The following is a 21,045-nucleotide window of genomic DNA, read 5'->3' on the forward strand; positions in this document are numbered from 1 at the left end:
ACACACACATAATTTAAAAAATGATATAGACCATCTAACCTATAAACATAAAATGTATATAATTATTATTTTTATCAACTTTATACTTTTTAATATTATGGACAATTTTAAATGGTATAATGTTTATTCTTCTCTATTAAGAAGCGATGTATAGTGTATGTGTATATAAACATATATATACACATATGTATATATAAATATATGTGTGTATAATACTGTTATACACAGATTGTTAATAAAAAATAATAGACAATTTAATTTTACCATAAAAATACAATATATAACTATAGAGCATTTCATTTACAAAAACACAAACCACTTCATACAGAAAAATGTCTGTAGACCATTTCATATAAATATAATATATAGGTTGTTCTTCCACTTGTTTTTAGGGAGGTTTTTCTTGCCACTCCGCTTGAGCACAGCCTTCTGTGAAGCTACTTTGTGACAATGGAAGTTATAAAAATACAAATCAATTTGAAAATGAACTAATTTGCTTTTTATTATTAACATTAAAAAATCTTTTTGGTTGCTGCCACCACATTCTCAGTGTTATATGAAAATATCATGAATGTATTGCTCAGTAATATTGATCAGTGTATTGATCAGTAATATGATCGATCAATAAAAAACACAGCATTTAAACGGGCCTTTGGAAATGTACAGAGTTTTGCTGCCCCCATGTGTTTATTATAGGAACTACAGCAGTAAACGTCAAATCAGTTAAGAGTTACCAAGCAGTGGCACTTTGATCCAGAAAATGTTAATAGGCTAAGTGACTCAGTGAACCTGCAGCAGTATTCAGATGATAATTTACATGCAGGGTATTCACAATGATGACAGCTGAACTGGTCATTATTAGCACAGAAAGACCAAAACCCTTGATCATGAAAGAGAGGCCTATATCATTTTAATCTAAGATACAAGGAGTAATCACTGGGGTGAGGTAAAATAGCACTAATACAGCATCTGAGAAAATGTGTAAAAATAAATACAGACTAACATATATATATAAATATAGACAAAATAATTTATAAAATTAATATACACTATTAATATACACATGTAAATATAGCCCATCTAATACATAAACAAAAATACAATCTTTACAAAAATATAGAGCCCGATTTTAACTAAGGTTTGCCCCTTCCGACAATTCTTTTTATGATCTGAAGTGATTTTCCAGATTGGAATCTCAATCTGAAACGACTGACGAATTATTTGGTAGTGTGAGAAGAGAAATGAGTCACTGTTTAGCCCTCAGACCAATTTTAAGGTTTTCTAAGATTCAAAACGGTCACAATTCTGTAGTGCATGATCATCAGCAGTGTAAGTGAACAAGTGATTCAGGCAGCAGCCAATCAGAGAAGTGGAGAAAAAAGGTGAAGAGTGCCGTGTGAGGCGCAGAGACAGAGGAGCTGCTTGCAGAGTAAATAATCACTTTCATTTCAAGTCAGCAGCCAGTTCATAGCTTTGACTGTGATATCTGCCTTTCAAACCTGACAAAAATCAGTAAGCAAACCCACCACAAAGCCAGAAGTGGCTTGTGGCTTCAGAGTGCAGCAGCATTTGGACAAATTTCATTCATTTTGCCATTATTAATATAGAGAAAGAGCTAAAATATCCCAGTGGTTAAGTCACCATGTTGCATTTTGGGATGCAGTATATGTTGAAGGTAGCTCTGGCCAGATCCGGGCTTACTGGGGAAATGCATGTCTGTCACATTCTGCATACTACTTACTACTTTTGGGCACAATCAGTACACCAGCAGTATGTAATAGGCTTTCAAAAACAGCCCCTTTTACCCTAAACAGCTGCCACTTCTTTGAGCTACACGGTGAAGTTTTCACGTTTATAGCTCATAGTGAGCCATGCTGTGGTCTACACCAGTGTTTCTCAACCCTGGTCCTGGAGGCCCACTGCCCTGCACTTCTTACTGTTTTCTCTGCTCTCAACACACCTGATCCAACTAACCAGCGCATTAACAGCCCATTATTGAGTTAAAGTAGCTGTGTTAACACAGAAACAGCACTAAAACGTGCAGGACACGGGTCTCAGGACCAGGGTTGAGAAACACTGTCCTACACCACATCAACTTGTCTGCAGGACCTGATTGAAGACTTTGATACGGTTTGAGCAGGCTGAGAGACATTTCTGGGATGCGTTTGTGGAATCTGTTTGGGAGACTATTTATCTTATCTTATCTTTAGTGTTCAGACAGTGTATTCATAATCATTTCATGTAATTACTTTCAGTGAGGGAGCTTTAGAGGCGTTAAACTCTTCAGAAGTCTGGTTACCATCACCACCACTGTAAACAGTTCTGACTAAGTTTCTCTAGAAAAGCGCATTTCACACCAAACCACTTTGAATGACTATTTACACCCAAAAACACCTCATTTTATATACAATGGCTGGAGTGCAGTGAGAAATCAGTAACAAAACCCATGTTTTTGTAACTGTATTTGTATAAACAGCATGTTAAATTTTTTAAAAAACAAAAACAAAAAAAATCTTACTTTGTACTATATTTATTCTAACAGTTTTATTGGCTGCTTAAGAAGTTTGAACAGTACTTTATTATTATTATGTATAAAAATATATGTATTATTCTGCTCTGCATAATTCTATATGGGTTGGTTTATAGTTTTGATGTCTTCACTGAATTATTGTAAAATTTGGAAAAAAGTAAAAAATAAAAATGAAAGTGACTGTTCTTGTAGTCTTAAAAAGATGGTTCCTTAAGGGACCTTTAATAAAGGCAATTTTTCTGTTTAGAACTATGAGTTCTAAATAAAACCATTTCAAGCTGAAATGGTTCCTCAGATTGATGGAGAATGTGTTGCGTTTTTATACAGAACCTTTTTGAAAATGGTTCTGTAGAACACCAAAGAGAGTTCTGCTATCGTTATGTCAAGCTTGTAGCAACCTTCAGTGGATGGTTCTTTAGAGAACCTTTTCATAAATGGGATGTGTGAGTGCAAAGAACCTTTTTAAAGGGCCCATATTATGGAATTTCCAGGGGTTTATTTTTTTTATGTAAAAGAATTATGTTGTATGCAAACACTGTTAAAGTTTCAAAAATACTTACTCTTAAGTCCATATAGCCCACATATAGAAACGAAGATGCAAAACCTCAATCACTTTGATGTCACAAAAACACCACATTCACATATATCCACCTATTCAGCCTACAGCAGATTAGCTCTGCCCATTAACACTGAAATTAAAGAATTTAACTGAGTGTTTTTTGAAAGAGGCTCAATTCAAGGCAGCCAGTCAGAGCAGAGCTTAAAGTCTTAAAGGCACAGTAACAAAAATAGCCTGTTTAATTCTAAAGGATAGAAAGAGGCTGGAGAACAGGCAGGTAAAGGTAAATGACGACTGCTTTTGGTACAACACAAATAAGTGGATCTCAGGGGAGAAAAAAAAATACAAGAAACACAGGATGTGGGCTCTTTAAAGGTTAAAGAACCTCTACATAATGTATAACGATAATTAGAGAACATTTACATTAAGTGAATCAAAAGTGGTTTCTCTACAGAATCACCCAAAGAACCCTCTGTGGCACCCCTTTCCTGAGTTCCTGAATAAAATATTACATCAACATAATCAGCGCTGAAAGTAAATAACAAAGACAATAACCGTCAGTGTAATTTGTCTAATTCATGTGGAAATAATTTACACATTTAAATCAAGTAAATTCCCTTTTTTTCAGTGAAGACTCACATTGCTGCCATTTCTCATTACCCTTCAGTGTTTTGTAGCTTTCATGAAAATGTCTTTTCACACCCCCAGCTTTTTGTCAACGTTTGTTTCTTTCCCTGATTCGAAAGGCAGATGTTCATTTCTATTAACATCAAGCGTCTCCCAGCGCCGGGATCTGCCACAGCGTCTGACACCGAGCACATTTCCACAGAAATCCTGCCTATGAACAGAAAGCAGACCATGAAGACTAATGAGGAGCTCAGGAGACTGGAAGGTCATTACAATGATGCTCTTTCAGTTCAATACGAACTCTTGATTAGAATCTAACAAACCCTAGAAAATCCTTTCTGTGATCATTAGTGTGAAGGGAGATCCACTGTCACAAGTGTCTCTTAACCCATTCAGGTCTAACAAACATTTAGTACGATGAAGAAAAAAAATGCCAAAAGTAGAGTGCTGAAATTTTGTATAGTTATACGTCACGTTTTAAACTACATGTAATTGTCATACTTTTGCTCACAATCAACTTGGAATTCTCTGTTTTGTTAAAATCAGTAGTTGGTGACCAAAAGGCTTTAAAATGATAAAGCAGTAAGTCACAAGAAGCTGTGCGTTACATTGATTTTATGGGTAAGGGGTGTTGTTAGGCCAACAATACAATACACGATGATAAAATACAAATGTTTCATGCATTGTTTTACTGTTAATGTTAATCACAATAAATTTCGTTCCTTAGTTCCTTAAAAGGTGGGTATCACTGTTGAATGAGGATAAGAATTCAGTTGTCCTTCATCGTACATTGTAGTCATTTCCTGAACTCCTGAGTTGTCATATAATCCCAAACATATATTGAAGTAATCATTAATGCAGAAACTCATTTATGAGCAACTTTTATCAAATTGGCCAACTACTGCAACAATACTAATTTCTTATTATGTTAGCATGAGGCTAACATTGTCACAGTTCTTTCCTGCTCTAATTGTGAAGAAAACACCACCAATTCTTTAAAATTCTTGCAAAATTAAACAGTTGAGATGTAAACAAAGTCATTCAGAGCGGTTTGATGTGAAAGAGGAATGTGTTCCAGAGAAACTTTGAGTCAGAACTGTTCAGTGGTGAAGGTCTCAAAGCTCCCTCAAAGAAAGTTATTGCATTAAATGGTTAAATATGCTGCCTGATGCCTGAGACGATGTTTTACGATAGTTTTGAGAAGGTTTTGGCCTAAAAATGCGTTAATGGTGGAGAGGTACATGCAGGGTGTTTTAAGGTAAAATTGTCCCAAAAGAAAAACTTTTCTTCAGATTTACCACTTACTATTGTCAACATTGCATATAAAAAAATTAAACGGCACCTGTAGGTTCACTGGTGTTATTGGATAGAGAACATCACAACACCTGGTTCCTATCACCACCAACGGAGTCTAAGTTTTCTACAATTAATCCACTTCATATCTAACTACTCTGAATGACTATGTACATAACCGTTGTAGGATGCTGAAGTTTTGATAACTGTATGGAATTCCTCTAAAAGTGGTAGCGCTCTGGAGTGCAGGTGGACTTCACACCAGAGAGTAATTCTTATTTAATAAGGGAAACAGCAGGATAATGACACTACCAGGTCTTTATATTCCATGAGAGCTATGGTGGATTATACACATTGCAATTCTGCCACGTCCGATATGTACCAGCCCTGTCCACTGCTTAATGAGCTGACCTTGTCGCTAGCTTCTTGAGCAGAAATGTGGCAAAGCTAGCAGCTAAATGTCACCCTTGTCATTGGGGTGTTGTGAAAGAAAAGAGCATTTGCGTCGTACACTGTTGATACAGTGCTTGCATGGCTGCCATTTACCTTGACTCCTTTTCTGCACTTGGCCGTGGGCGTATGAAAAACGCCCGTCAAGCAGATGTCGCGCCGCTTCCTGACAAGGCACTTGAGCTGCCATTTTACCTTGACTGCATGGGGTTTTGTTGTAGTTGAGGCGGGGGGAAAAACCTCAAATAGAGTATAATAAAGCATCTCTCGGCACACGCAAGACTAAATGGTCTTTGATATTAGTCATAGTCTATGAACTTGATCGTACCTGCTGTGTATTCATCATGGTAATGCATTGTTTTCCTCCACTTGTCTGAGACAAGGACAGCTTACTGCTTTGTGCCAGAGGTAGCCAGGACGTGGAATAGACTTCACAGCTTCAGAGATGGATGCGTTTCCACTAGCAGATGGATGCTCAGTAACAGCCCAACCACTTGGCTTTAAAGGAGAATGGAGAAGAGGCCAAAGACAGCATGGCATTTTCAGCCCAAGTCTGGAAGATGCTCCCTACACACTGATCTAGGACCAGTCCTACCCCTGCCAGAATACTGACCTTCACTGTTTAGAAGGGCAACAGCCATGGAACAGCATCTGCCGACACTGTGGGTCAAAAGAAAGTATTGATGGAGGTCATCATTAGGGATGTGCTCAGATGAGAATTGTGGGACAATGATATTTCATGCGCATACATGGCATTACCAAAGGTGAAGGAAGGGCGGGTGGCTGCATAGGCCTATGCCCTCTCATAAAAGCCATTCCTTCCACTCAGATTTCTGACTGCTCAAAAAGTCATAAATGAGTGTCATTTGACATAATTCTGTTGTCATCATACTCTTATTAGGAACTCTGCATCCAAGCAGGTTTCTCTGTGGGGAAAATGAATGGTGTTTACAAAAATCACTGTCATCACACCTCATTGTAACCTTAAATGTTATAAATGCGTACATTTTCCCCCAGATGGTGCTGGATCCTCTAAATCAGGAGGTCATTAAGGAGTTGAAATATGAACATTGCTACATGTATGCCAACACTGCACTGACATAACACTGGCAGCCTGATCAAAATACCCCACGCAAACCAGCCAGCTTTGTCAAATGTGGTAGTTAAGTTGCTTTGGCTGTAATGGCCTACAGTTTGAGTAGCTGCTGGTAGCATATAAAAGTGTTGGTGTTATATTAGGCTTACTTTCATGCACAGTCACTTCAATTTGCAGGTTCAGTGTACAATCAGTGTACAATCATTTGTACACGTTTTGGTCAAATGCCACCATAATTCAGGGGATCTACTGACACTCGGGGAGGAAAATGTACATAGGACATCCTATTAGCTTTGGAATGTTTTTGTTTACCACAGGACACAGTGGTGGTGATTTTCAAAAACAAAAACTACCAAGATCCACAGTTCCTTATGTGGGTAAAAAGCAGAATTATGCACAACTTCAGAGGCCTATGAAAATGTTACAAAATGTAATTCACCTCGCTCTTAAAACACAGAGGCGCTGGACCAAAAGGCACTGTGATTCTGCATTCTGGTCCTCATAAACAAAAAAGACTGACAAAGTTCTTATAAGGAAAATCACCAATATGTGGCAGATACTAATCACCATTATCATGTTTACATGGCTGCATGCCACCATTGGTCACACACCATTGCTGTTTTACTCCAATGCTGCAATATGGAACAATGCTTTTCTTCAAAGCCAGTAAACTGTAAACAGTTTGTTTTTGCAGATTGTGGGAACTTAGCTTAGCTGTGCTGGTTTGTTGTAAACAAACAGAACACGATCAAAACCTTACCAAACGCGTCAGTGGCAACAATGTTAGATAATTCTAAACATAACTCAAAAGCACTAACCAGTACATGATGAGCAAGTACAGCTTTGAACATTTGTACCCATGTAAAACCATATTCTTCATTATAACATAAAAGGTTTACCTAACTACACAAAATATGTGCTTTAGTAACTTCTATTCTTATTGTTACACACTAATTTTCAGAGTTAATTTTTAGGACATATTTAATTTAAAACAATGGGATTTAACTGCTCACCATGAAGCACAGGGATGCAGTCTGTAACAGAGGGGCTGAGGCAGGTTACAAGTGCGAAATGACTTTATTAGAGGCAATCTGATACTCACTGTCATAGCAGGCAGGGGTCAACACGCAGGCAGGAGGGAAAAGATGCAGATCCATAGTCAGAAAACCAGGGCAACCACAAGACACATGCTCAGAACTCAGGTAGCAACATATAGACTTTGCAAACACACGCTGGAAACAAAGGGGTTAAGCAGCAGTCTTAATGAGTCCAAAGGAGCTGCAGGTGTGTGAGAGAGGAGGAGAGTGGGCGGAGCCAGGGAGAGTCTAAGTGGAGTCTGCCCAGAGGGGGGGGGACATGACACCTGCTCTAAAATCAGGGGTGTGGGAGACTAAGGCTCTCCTACAAACTAAAACACTTTGTGTTTGACATGAAAAATATTGGACAGCATTTTTTGAGCCAAGTTTTTTTTTTTTTACATACATTTTTTTAACTTCACTTTAAAAGAAATTTTAAAAATCAGGTATAAAGTACCTTATAAGTTATGATATTTGTATTAGATTACATTAGATTATCAATTATTCTGCTTTCTATTTTATGTTCTACAACCTTTTACACTCAAAAGCCAAACTATACTTTATTTATGTTTTAGTGACCCTTTATTTTAAATACAGGGTATGAAGCAACGCCATAGCATGCTTATATTATTTTACAAAAAAAAAAATACAAATACTGTTCAATAAATAAATTGGGTCTAAATAGATCATAATGTGATCCTTGTAAGTACATACGGTTTGAATACCTAATTCTTTTTTTAACAGTTGTTTTTTACTGTGGGACCGCATTTTAAACTAATGCAGTAGAATGGCCCATGTAGCTTCACACTACAGAGAGTAAAACACTGTTGACAGTGTTGATCTTTCAGTGTTAATATGACATTAAATAGTGTTAGAAGGACGCTTACAATGTATAACATTACACACACTAGTGCCGTTCATAACAAACACTTTGGTGCATTTAGGATTCCTGCTATTGTTTGTACTCCAACACCAACACCAGATGTCCCCCAACACTACTGACTGTCAATCCAACTATTCTGGAGTGAACAGCATTTAACACTGGAATTTTTACAGTAATGTGATATCTAGCTAACAAGCTAGATACAGTTAACCAGGGGAAAGAAAACAAAGTTTAATACTGCAAAAAAGGAAAAAAAAAACACAATAAGATCATCTTTAATGGGCGCAAGGGGGCCACAAGAAAATCTTAGATGTTGTGTCTCTAATTACTAAGTTTTAGTTTTGTCAGTTTATTATTATCAGCTTTGGCTATTTCTAAAAAAGTGGTACTTAATACCAAATCAATGTAATAGAACAGCACCACGTCTTTGTGTGCAGGTCAGCGAAAGCTAGTAAAATGGACAGGGTTCTGATAAGATATGGTCCTCATTCTGTAAGTCAAAGTAATGAGTGTGGGTGGGGAACCGGGTTAACTTGAGGGGGGGGTAAACTTGACAATGTGACAATAAAAATATTTGAAATCTGCTGACCTAAACATTCTGCTCGTACAACAAATATACAACAAATGTATTATCAAATACCAGTTTGAATTATCCACCTGACGCCAATCGTTTTTATAACTGCTGATGCAGATTTGATTCCATTATCATTGTGCATCCATAGTTAGTATCATCCTAAAATAATCTGAGGTCAAACATGCTTCCTCTTATCACATCTAGTAGTCTATCAGATTTTGGGCCAGAGAAGCTGATCCTTGATCAGCATGAAGCAATTTCTACCTGACGCCAGCTGGCAGTCTTCAAAAAGCTCACCATATGGCCTTAAAGACCCATTTATCTACAAAGCCCCCAAGAGGACAAGCATATAGATGAGTTAACACTACAGATTACCACAACCAATATGGACTCATCTTTTTTACAGTTGACCAATAGGTGCAAACATCAAGGATTGCTCTGAGTCGTAATATGTCAGTCGGCAGCCGTATTCTTGAGATGAGTGTACAGATGCATATATTGATCTGATGGTGGCAGTTCAGCTACATGTTATAATCAATTAAAATAATATCCAACAAAAGATCATTCTCAGGATATTATCACACATAAAAATCATGCTTTTATTGTCTAGTAATATGTAAACAGTTCCTTCAGTCAGAAATAGTCATATGCAAAAGTTTAAGCAGTCTGGTCAAACGACATGTTTTGTTGATTTTCTGAGTGAAAAGTTCTTCTGCACGTTTTAATGCATAGTTACTGTTTATTTGCTGAATTTAGCAAATTGGGAAAAAATAACACATAAAATGGGTTCTGTGCAAAAGTTATGGCACATTTTATATTGCATATGGAAATTGTGTTTATATTTATACAGTTTAGTTTCATATCATACTGTTTAATACGTTTCTGTACTGAGTGTTGGTTCCTTTTGGACAGGCAAGACTTTAGGCCGCCTGTACGGATGTGTTTTACGCTTTACCCTGACCCCCCCCACACGGACCTTGCTGGGCCTTTTCTTCTTCAGGGACCTGTGTTCTGCAGCTGGCACCATTTCGCTGGGGGGCGAGGCGGCCATGACGCCCACTTTGTTGGATCGGGTGGGTTCTTTGAAGCACAGTTCGCTGCACCAGCTGACCACCACAACTAGCATCAGCATGAGGGTGATAGTGCAGAAGATGAAGATGACTAAGAAGCTGCCGATGCTCAACGTGTCGTGGAAGCCCTCGTCTGACAGCTTGTAGAGGAGCCGTTCATACAGGTAAGACAGGTCCTTGGAGAGGGATGCTCCTACTGCCATGACTGGTTGCTTCTCCTCAGGCTGTATTCACCTGCGGAAGGTCAGGGACTGTTCTTAAGGGCTAATCAGTGATGAATACAAACTGACATCACAGTGGTCTGAATACTCCTGAGGCATGGCATGGCCAAAGGATTTCTGTGGGCCATTCTGAAGGAAACTAAGAATAAGTCTGGCTTTCAGTGTAGGCTACTGAAAATGCCACTTTACATAAAACATCTTAAACTCTAAGAGCCTGTGCGTGGGCCTACTCATCGGTCCTTTACTTTTATAAATAAATAACACGCACATTACTTTCATAGTAGTTAGTGAATAATACGTTTTGAGGTTAGGAGGGTTCAAGGGCTTATGTCATGGAAAATTACCATGTCCTAAGGGCCATGGTTGAAAAAACAGAAATGGTCATGAAATGGTAATGCGTTCCCTCTCAACAACTTTGCATTCTCTTTCAAATGGTTTGCGAATGCAAGGGAATGTAAAACTTTTGCAAGAGAATACAATGTCGCAGCAAATATTTTTTCTGCAATGGCACATAAGGGGCTCAGTAGAAAACTGACGTGAACTGTTCTAACTGTTAACGCTGCTAAAGTTTCAGAACATATCGTTCAATTCCCAGTCCATACAGTCCATTTCTGGAAACAAAGCTACGGAGCCCCGCTGGTGACATCCTGTATAAATAAAAATAAAGTGTGGCCACAGCTTAGTAAGGCATGGGAACAAGACAATTGAGTCGGGGCCATGATTTAGTAAGGCATGGGAATGAAATCCACGACTTAGTAAGGCATGATCGCGTTCCCACACCTTACTAAGTTGTGGCTACGACTTAATTATCTCATTCCCACACCTTACTAGGTCGTATTAAGCCACGCATTATTTCTATTTATATGGGATGTCACCAGCAGGGCTCCATACAAGGCTGCATAAATAGGCCCATTTAAATTGATTGTATCTGTAATGTCGCAAAAACACAATGCATATACCCACCTATTCAGAATAAGAAGTTTAGCTCCCCCATTCACACTGAAGTTATAAGGAGTGTTGCACAATGGACTGCATTTTGAACGCAGTACAATACTGCCAATCGAGACAGAAGGCATTTACACATTAAAGTAAATAAAGTGTAAGTGTGAGTGTATGGTCACACCAAATGCAGGTACAACTTGTCAGGCGAAATGCCAATTCACTTGAGTGGTAAAAGACACTGGAATGCATGGAAGTGCTCCCAGTAGCGGTTTATTTCGCGATATGCTGAGTTTGTTTATCTAGGTAAACTTAGAAACATGAGCCAGTAGAAACTACAAGGACCGCCTGCTTTCCTAAGAGATGGTAATGGAAAATGGTGATGTAGCCATGAATTTTAACTGTTTTTGATACATAAACCCACACAAATGTTATAAATGAACCTAAAGGAGAACAGTAAACTGCAAGAAAAATGTACGGTATGGGCCCTTTAAGGCTGTGGCAAGTGTTCTTGCAACCTTAAAATTAAAATTTAATGCAAACAATCACTTTCATAAACATCTCATGTAGAATTATATTGGATAAAAAAATATGAATTAATTTAGGTTATTGTAAACATGTCAGATTCATTAAAAACCCAGGAACCTCGTCATCACAGCTAAGATTAATTTATAGCCTAGCTATAAAAGACACAATTGCAGCTAATTTTGACACCTGGTTAAAGGAAAACTAGTTAGCGTCATTTTTGTTGGAAAGCTGAGAAAATGGAAGTAACAGTGCCTCAGCTGCTCACCTAGCCTAAAAGGTTAATAGGGAATTTCATCAATTCTTCAAAGTTCCTGCATAATTCAGTGGTTGAGATGTAATCAAACTCATTTAAAGTGGTTTGATGTGAAATGGCTCATTGTAGAGAAACTCAGCAACTGTGATACAGTGGTGGTGACAGGAACAGGAGTCACAATGTCTACAACATTAATATAGCCTTTTATGTACTCCCTGAAACCACCAGTCAACCTCCACGTGCACAAAACTTTTTATATATAATGTTGGCAACGGGGGCGGCACGGTGGCGCAGTGGGTAGCGCTGTCCCTCACAGCAAGAAGGGCCTGGGTCCGATTCCCGGCCGGGCGACCAGAGTCCTTTCTGTGTGGAGTTTGCCTGTTCTCCCCGTGTCTGCGTGGGTTTCCTCCCACGGTCCCACTGACATGCAGTCAGGCCAATTGGAAATGCTGAATTGCCCCTAGGTGTGAATGTGTGTGTGATTGTATATGTATGTCTGTCTGCCCTGCGATGGACTGGCGACCTGTCCAGGGTGTATCCTGCCTTCCGCCCAATGACAGCTGGGATAGCACCCCACCATGACCCAGAAGGATAAGCGGTTTAGATGATGTATGTATGTTGGCAATGGTAGAAGTGTCAGGCATCATACAGTGTATTCATAAGCACTTCACGGAATAACTTTCAGACGTTAAACTCTTAAGCCGTCTGGTTCCTATCACCACCACTGAGAACAGTTCTGACTCAGTAAGTTTCTCTAGGACTGAACATTTCACACCAAACCACCGCTAATGACTTTGCTTACATCTTAATCATTTAAATAAGTAAAAAAAAAAAAATAGTGGAGATCCACTTTAACTGAACATGAATGAAGCTGGCTGAGTGATGAAATGAAATTAGGCCACTGACTAAAACTACCTTTAATGCCATCTGTTAATGACCTGGGTCTGTATTTGTTTTTGTTTTGACCCTCTCACACAGTAAACTCTCCTGACCAATATCTCTGAAGAACATCAGGCTGTTCTTTAAACCAAGTTCATTTTCTAAAGTTTGCACCAACTTTGCAGAGAAGCAAGCGCTCTGTTACTCTCATATTTCCCACTATAAAATAAAAGAAATAGAGACCATATACAGTCCACCTGTATCACAATCAGCAGCCGTAATAAACCTTCATTGATATCAGCCTCTTTGTGATTGGTTTACCAGTTTTAATGCAGCCAATCAGGTCGCTGCAGCTGGGCCCGGACGCTTAGATGCCTGAGCCAAAATCAAACGTATCTTAGTAACTGTTTTATTGCTCGTCTGCCCTTATTAACAGCAGCTCCATCTGCAGGAAGGATATGAGCGTTAGTAACGAGTAAACTAAATCAGCCAGATTGTGCAGACAGTAACGTTACAGCGCTGTGCACGGAGAAAAACGCCCCCTGGCGTTGGATTCCCTCGTAAATCACGACGGTCCAGTTGTTTGGTGCGGACCCGAATACGGGTGGGTTGTTCACACACTAAAACGGAGCTAACTGAGAAAGGTGTGGCACAGGCTGGGTCTGATAGCGATCTTAGTTTAGCGGTAGCAGTAAGAAATACTCAAACTGACATTTAGTGAATCCACATAGTGTAGTAAGTCAAACTGTGGCAAGTTCGTGTATCGCAGTAAAGACATTTATACCGGTTTATTGAGTTGCAGCTCCTCTCACTGAACTCGTTACTGTATGGCAAACGTCCCGCCCCTCAGCCGAAATGGAGATTTCTGATTGGTTCTGCCGCTGAGCTCGACTATCTGTCTGTTCGTGCCGGTCAGAGCCTCCGTGCAGATTCAGTAAAGCGGAGGTTTTTATTTTTATGTTAGCGTCCTAAACTCAGCCAGACCGTGGTGGGTCGTCGCCCCAGTACTGTAAGAAAGGGTGGGTCAAATGCCAGCTCACCCTGTGGTTTCAGCGGCCCTGAATGATACGCTTTACTCACCCTGCCAACTTGTAAATCTACAGCTGTTTGTTGTTGAATGTTAGTGCTTTACTCTGTTTATGTCTGTGTTACCATGGTTACCTGGAAGCATTCTAGCTAACACAGAGGGAGGGTTCTGTGACCCAGAAGCTAAAATGCCAGATTTCAGAGCTAAACTCGAGCCTTGTCCCAGAGCCGGTTTATGAGGAGCCTGGCCTCTCTGGCCAGGACTGCGAAACGAGAGCGAGTCCTCAATGAACGGGGCTGAACGGAGCTAAATGGCTAAAAACGAAACGTTAAAATAGTTTCTAATCACTCGTCCAGAACTTCCCTTTAATTTTAGAAAGTTGAAGGATGTACATCACTAAAAAAAGCAAAGAAAACCTACCTGTATATTTCTTTTTTTCTACAGTTACGCTATCGTTACTGCTACTGAGTGCTGATTGGTTGGCGAGCGAGCAGCTCACTGACGTCATGAACGTACATGAGGCTCCTGTAACTGGAGCTCAGAAATATAACAGCGGTGTTAAAATGTTTTATGCTGTTTTATGTCCTCTCTACAAGTTTCTCTGCCTTGTCCTTCTTAAAATAAACAAAGTTGACCTGATATGACTGGCGGAATTGGCTGAAAGGGTACTCTGTGATGCTAATTCTGCGTTTTATTTATTTATATTCAAAACTGTTGTACTAATATATATATATATATATATATATATATATATATATATATATATATATATATATATATATGGTATATACACCTCACAGCAAGAAAGGCCTGGGTTCGATTCCCGGCCGGGTGATCAGAGTCCTTTCTGTGTGGAGTTTGCATGTTCTCCCCGTGTCTGTGTGGGTTTCCTCCAGGTTCTCCAGTTTCCTCCCACAGTCCAAAGACATGCAGACAGGCCAGTTGGACACGCTAAATTGCCCCTAGGTGTGTGTATGAATGTATATGTCTGTCTGTCTGCCCTGCGATGCACTGGTGACCTGTCCAGGGTGTATCCTGCCTTCCGCCCAATGACTGCTGGGATAGGCTCCAGCACCCCACCGCGGCCCAGAAGGATAAGCAGTTTAGATGATGTGTGTGTGTGTGTGTGTATATATATATATATATATATATATATATATATATATATTATATATTTTTTTTTCCAATATGTGAAACTTAGCGAATATATAAAAATTGTGCATTCAAATTCATAGTTATGTTTAAGTTTGTTCCCTGTAAAGGAACCTGTAATTTGACCAGAGGTCTGCAAACTTTTTCAACTATATATATTTATAGCTTGTGACGTTAGTCTAGCATTTCATTGGTTTCTAAAGAAGCCAACCTCACATAAATGATGGTGATATTGATGGAAACAGTACCCAGCAATGTAAAGATATAATCTACGCTGAGAGAAACCATTCCAGTTTTATTAGGATCATCTTTCTGTGCCACACTCAGAACCAGTGGGCTTGTTTTACTTACAAACTGAAAATATGTTGATGTAAAATAAATGAACAATATTGTCTTTAAGTAACTCAATTCTGTATAAAAGACAAGAATTGAAATTCACTGAAAGAAAAATCAATTCGATAAAAGCCAAATAAATTGCAGCCAAATCATCAACAACTGTACTTTATGTTGAGGTTAAAAAAGTCTGTATGTACTGACTCAACTCTGTTTGATAGAATGGAAATGTGGGTCATGCTTAAAATGATGTTTGTACAGTGATATTTATTTATTTGATGAATGTTTGAATATTAAAGAAGATTGAGTGTGTATATGTGTGTGTGTGTGTGTGTGTTTTACTGTAGATAACAGCTCTATAATTACAGGGGAGTGGGGGGTGACATTGTCAGTGCTGAAGTACGAACCATGAAGAGACACACTCACTCACTCAGGCGTAGACTGATGGGGAGTTTGAAGGGGCCACATGCTGAATTCAAGGTTATTCTTTATACAGAGCCAAGGTGACATTCATCATTCGATTCATAAATTCATAAAGATTTACCATCTTTGGCAGTCCTTCTAATGTAAACAGAGGCAGAGAGAGAGCACAAATATAGGTTTACTCCTGTCTATATGCAGACATATTGTCTAGTTTATTACTGTATCTACATGCAAGAATCTTAATAAGCCTGTATCAATGTGTACAAAATTGAGTCACCTATTGAATTAAACTGTATCGCTATATAGTGAGTTTTATCATTTAATTTATCATGTTAACTCAGTCTTTTGGTCACATGACTACTGATTTTCAACAAAACAGCCGGAAATCTGAATTTGATCATAAACAGAGGTTTACATATACATTACATATATTCAAAAACCCTCAAATTGCTTAGATGTTTGTCCAATGCAAAACTATGCAAAATTCCATCATTATTGAGCTGGACTCTCCAGATAACTGCCCTACAACATTAGCCTTCAAGATAATCCCAGATTACATTTTTGGACATGAATGGGTTAATTGTCTTTAGTAAAAATGTATTGTCCCGATAGACTCAGTTCAGCTTGGTTAGTTAACATAATGGGTTCACAGTTGGTTTATTTTCAAGACATATGGCCTTATTACAGTGAATTATTACAGATAATTATAATTTGCATCAGAATTCTCATATTGATATTACACTTAATGAAAGCATTTCAATTATCTTTATTGACTGATTAATAAACTGATATATGATACAGAGTGATTTACATGCTTTGGCAATGCTGTAATTTTATTTTGTTGCCATGCCAGTGAAGCTGCTCTGAATTGAGAAATGAGAATTGGGAGAGAGAGGGGAGAGATAGAGACAGATAGAGAATGACAAAGGCATTAAATTAGGCATGCTGATTGGAAGGACAGGCAGCTATAAATACAGATTTGAACAGACGCTGGGCGTGGGAGAGCCGCTGGCTGCGAATGAGAAAAGGCCAAACACAGTACTCCTCCAGCCTCCTAGACAACAGTAAAGACAGACACAATGCGCTTAATCAGCTTCGCCATCATCATCTCATCATCCTGTCAGTCATGTTTTCCTCCAGAGTGCTGTAGGTGGGCTTTCAAGAAAACTTGGAATGGTTCACTATATAAATAGTGTATCAATATAGGATTAAAATAGATATGATATATGTCTTTATTAAGAGGAAATGGAATTTCTTTATTTAGCCATAGATAGGTGGATGGACGGACGGACGGACGGACGGACGGACGGACGGACGGACGGACAGACAGACAGATAGATAGATAGATAGATAGATAGATAGATAGATGGATGTTGTGCACAGAGGTATTGTCATGCTGAAACAGGAAAGGACCTTATAATTATAAAGATAATTCAGAGTTATATATAATTCAGAGAACACTCCAGAGTCCAATGATGGTGAGCTTTACACCAGTCTAGCTGACACTTGGCTTTGCCATATATATACAACCCCATTTCCAAACATTTTGGGACACTGTGCAAAATGTAAATAAGAATTAAATGCAATGATGTGCAAATCATTTAAACCCTATGTTTCACTGAAAATAGTACAAAAGCAACATATCAAATGTTGAAACTGAGAAATCTTATTGTTTTTTGAAAAACATATGCCTGTTTGGAATTTGATGCCAGCAACACGTTCCAAAAAAGTTAGGGCAGAGCAACAAAAGGCTGGTAAAGTTGTGTAATGCTAAAAAAACAACACCTGGTGGTTAATTGGCAGCAGTTCAGTAACGAGATTGGGTATACAAAGAGCGTCCTAGAGAGGCTGAGTCTTTCAGAAGTAAAGATGGGGAGAAGTTCACCACTCTGTGAAAGACTGCATGAGCAAATAGTGCAACAATTCAAGAAGAACATTTCTCAATGCAAAATAGCAAATAATTTGAGGATTTCATCCTCTATGGTACATAATATCATTAAAAGATTCAGAGAATCTGGAGAAATCTCTGTATGCAAGGGACAAGGCCACTGTATTAAAGTCGACAAGGCAGCACTGGATTAAAAACCGACATGATTCTCTAGTGGAAATCACTGCATGGGCTCAGAAACACTTCTGAAAAACACTGTCTGTGAAAACAGACACAAATGTAAGTTAGAACTCTAAAATGCAAAGAAGAAACCATACAGAAACAGGATCCAGAAACACTGCCACCTTCTCTGGGTCTGAGCTCATTTAAAATGGATTGAGTGGATGTGGAAAAGTGTCCTGTGGTCCGACGAATCAACATTTGAAATTCTTTTTGGAAATCATGGACACTGTGTCCTCCAGGCTAAAGACCACTCAGCTTGTTATCAGTGTGCAGTTCAAAAGACAGTATTCATGATGGTATAGGTGTGCATTAGTGCACATGGCATGGGTGACGTGCACATCTGTGAAGGCATCATTAATGCATAATGATATATACATGCAACACATGCTGCCATCCAGATGACGTCTTTTTCAGGAAAGACCTTGATTATTTCAGCAAGACAATGTAAAACCACATTCTTCATGTATTACAACAGCATTGCTCCATATTAAAACAGTCTGGCTGCTAAACTGACCTGCCTGCAGTCCAGACAGTCCCCACTGAAAACATTTGGCGCATTATGAAATGAAATATATATATATGATATATATGAAAAACTATGTATTTCATTAACCTAATTAAATATTACACATTAGCTTAATGCAGAGAGATCTTTTTATCAGCATGTGTCAGTGGTATATCAGCTATAATGTAAAGTCAAAGTTAGAGAGAGGTGTAAATAAATAAAAGGCATATGGAAAGTGCTTTCACCTGGTGGAAAAAGGAAAGCAAATGTATCATTCATAGAACCAGTCTCCCGCAAAACTGATAATTAAACACGAGCTCAAATAAAACAGGAACGAACATGCTAGCACCGCTAATTGGCATGTTTTAGTCTCTGGGGAAGTGGAGAATGTGTGTGGTTGTGAAAGAAGAGGATTATAATTATTCTAGTCTCTATGCCAAATGTCTCTCTCACTACGGATGTTTTCAGTGGAGTAACACTTCTGCCTCAATCTCTGTCAACCCTCAGAGGCTTCTATAAGATTGATGATGATTGATATTAAATGCTTAAACTAAATTCTTTATAATTTTAGCATTTTTTGTCATTATGTAGGCTTTACACTGGATATTGGAACATTGCTTTGGGTATTTGAATGCATTCAGTCCCAGGATAATTAGTGAGGTCAGGTACTGATGTTGGGTGATTAGTTATGGATCACTCCTGCTCATCCCAAAGGTTAGATGCAGCTCTATCACTCCAGAGAACACAGTTCCAATGCTCCACAGCCCAATGCTGGCGGGGCTTTACACCCCTGTTGCTGATGCTTGGCATTGGGCATGGTGACCTTAGGCTCATGTGTGACTTTTCCAGAGTGTCCAACTCTTTTGGCCACGCTTTTCTACGGAGATTATACAAGCTGTGTGCACCTGTGTCGGCAAAGGGTGCAACTTTAAGTAGCTGAATTCAGAAATTAGAAGGCCTGTATGGATACTTTCAGATTTACAGCACACACACACACACACACACACACACACACACACACACACATATATATATATATATATATATATATATATATATATAGTTGTTAAACAACACATAGAGCTGCAGGAGGCCTATTTATTATTCAGAGAGAAGTGCTACCAGACATGTTTACATTTATTCATTTAGCAGATGCTCTTCTCCATAGTGAATTACTAAGCATGCAGAAAGCAGATGGCACAATGATACAAGTACACACAGGAGGAGGACCAAACCTAAAAAACAAGAGCTTTTACCAGTGCAGGTTTAACTCATGAGCTAGATGAAAAACAATCACTGTCATCAAGAACAGCATATAGTGGAGACCTTAAAGTTTCCTTTATCGTTGAATTGTAGGGTGTCAGCAGAAAAGGCTGTATACTATAGGCAGTTTGTAAAAAACTGTAAAAAATTCAGTCAAATCAGCTTAGAATCATAAAGCAACTGATTTTGCTTTTTCAAGTTAACTTAGTTTAGTCAAGAACTCTTCTAAGGGGACATTCAATGGACACCCTTTTAAATGCACAGTGTGCCACGTCTCATGCTCAAAAAGAAGCAGGATGCACTTCTTAAAGGGGAATTCCACTCATTTTTTAAAACATCTACATAATTAAATGGTTAAGATGTAAATTCAGAGTGGTTTGGTGTGAATTGGTGTGAGTCTGAAGTGTTCACAGTGGTGGTGATAGGAACCAGGCATCTAAAGTGTATAATGTCTCTAAAAGCTCCCTTGTAAAAACTCCATGAGATGTTTATGAATACATTTCCAGCTTTCTGAGACATTGTGTTATGATAGTTTTAAGTTTTAAGAGAAGCTCTGGGTTTAAAACATATTTCTTTAAAAATGCATTCATGACACATGAAGGATGTTGTAAGATAAAATAGTCCTTACTCTTTTTAGATTTACCACTGTTTTACCATCATCAGTATTACAGATAAGAACAGTATTACATATAAAAACTAAGAAGACGTGTGTAAGTTCACTGGTGGTTTTGGATGGTAAATACAACAGCTATATTTGTGTTGTTGACATCAGGGCTCCTGGTTCCTGTCAGCGCCACTGTAAAGAAATCAGAGTCTGTAAGTTTCTCTACAAAGAATCACTTCACATTAGACCACTCTCTGTATCTCAGTGATTGAGCTATGCAGATATGTTGAAAAAATAAATGGAATTGCCTTGTCAGTAATTTTATCAAGTGACATGATATTATTATGACAGATAATTATTTCTTAATAAGATAATTTAACTTGATGAATACTGAAAAAAGATTCATAAACACAGTTGTTTGACATATATGGCATATTTAAAGTAGTTATATTTTTTCCCATATGTTAAAGTGAGCACTAAAATTTGAAGCAAAATATCATAAGTTCTCTTCAGAGGATGTATTAACTCACTTTCACTGTGAAAATCAACAAAACGTCATTTGACCAGGGGTGTTCAAACCTTTGCCTATGACTGTAGGTCAAATAATCTTATAACATTCTTAAATTAATGTCACAGTGAAATATATTGCC

The sequence above is a fragment of the Colossoma macropomum genome, unplaced genomic scaffold (assembly GCF_904425465.1).
Source record: "Colossoma macropomum unplaced genomic scaffold, Colossoma_macropomum, whole genome shotgun sequence".
NCBI classification, from domain to species: Eukaryota; Metazoa; Chordata; class Actinopteri; order Characiformes; family Serrasalmidae; genus Colossoma; species Colossoma macropomum.